This window comes from Dermacentor albipictus, chromosome 2, assembly GCF_038994185.2.
Source record: "Dermacentor albipictus isolate Rhodes 1998 colony chromosome 2, USDA_Dalb.pri_finalv2, whole genome shotgun sequence".
Lineage (NCBI taxonomy): Eukaryota > Metazoa > Arthropoda > Arachnida > Ixodida > Ixodidae > Dermacentor > Dermacentor albipictus.
In genome coordinates this window covers 29,795,922-29,797,290 of record NC_091822.1, presented here as the reverse complement: position 1 = coordinate 29,797,290, position 1,369 = coordinate 29,795,922, and the positions used below count along the sequence as shown (strand labels likewise).

General features: G+C 46.5%; 1 non-coding gene across 1 annotated transcript; it reads left to right on the top strand.

The window, feature by feature from the left end:
- Positions 1-968: 968 nt before the first annotated feature.
- On the top strand, positions 969-1,041 carry TRNAW-CCA (transfer RNA tryptophan (anticodon CCA)). Its single transcript has one exon. It is a non-coding gene; the product is annotated as a tRNA-Trp (tRNA).
- The last annotated feature ends 328 nt before the right edge of the window (positions 1,042-1,369 follow it).

Genomic DNA, 1,369 nt, shown 5'->3' with positions numbered 1-1,369 from the left:
CATAAATACCCAAGAAAGTGGATGGGGAAACGCCGCCGCGGTAGCTCAATTGGTAGAGCCTCGCACGCGACATGCGAAGGTTGTGGGTTCGGTTCCCACCTGCGGCAAGTTGTTTTTTCATCCACTTTAATTTCTATTAATTTATCATTACTTTATTTCATTTATTAAGCACATGCAATTTCCCTTATGTTGTACTTGGTGTCAGTGTTTGTTGGCTTCTCATTATATGACTAATAATTATCGGGTCCCTCGGTTAACCCACTTCCTTCTCGTTTATTACATAACGAGGGTCTCGAATCCGGCAACATTGATGCCTTCAGGTAGCATATGTGGGTTTATTGACCAGTTGCCTTCACCCGAAAAGATCACGTTCTCGTGACGCCTGCGGCAAAAAAGACGTTCCACGTCCGCCGCCAAGGTCTGTGAGTGGGGGCGCTGGCTAACACTCCCAGGGTTCTACTAGTACACATAAATACCCAAGAAAGTGGATGGGGAAACGCCGCCGCGGTAGCTCAATTGGTAGAGCATCGCACGCGACATGCGAAGGTTGTGGGTTCGGTTCCCACCTGCGGCAAGTTGTTTTTTCATCCACTTTAATTTCCATTAATTTATCATTACTTTATTTCATTTATTAAGCACATGCAATTTCCCTTATGTTGTACTTGGTGTCAGTGTTTGTTGGCTTCTCATTATATGACTAATAATTATCGGGTCCCTCGGTTAACCCCCTTCCTTCTCGTTTATTACATAACGAGGGTCTCGAATCCGGCAACATCGATGCCTTCAGGTAGCATATGTGGGTTTATTGACCAGTTGCCTTCACCCGAAAAGATCACGTTCTCGTGACGCCTGCGGCAAAAAAGACGTTCCACGTCCGCCGCCAAGGTCTGTGAGTGGGGGCGCTGGCTAACACTCCCAGGGTTCTACTACTGCACATAAATACCCAAGAAAGTGGATGGGGAAACGCCGCCGCGGTAGCTCAATTGGTAGAGCATCGCACGCCACATGCGAAGGTTGTGGGTTCGGTTCCCACCTGCGGCAAGTTGTTTTTTCATCCACTTTAATTTTCATTAATTTATCATTACTTTATTTCATTTATTAAGCACATGCAATTTCCCTTATGTTGTACTTGGTGTCAGTGTTTGTTGGCTTCTCATTATATGACTAATAATTATCGGGTCCATCGGTTAACCCCCTTCCTTCTCGTTTATTACATAACGAGGGTCTCGAATCCGGCAACATTGATGCCTTCAGGTAGCATATGTGGGTTTATTGACCAGTTGCCTTCACCCGAAAAGATCACGTTCTCGTGACGCCTGCGGCAAAAAAGACGTTCCACGTCCGCCGCCAAGGTCTGTGAGTGGGGGCG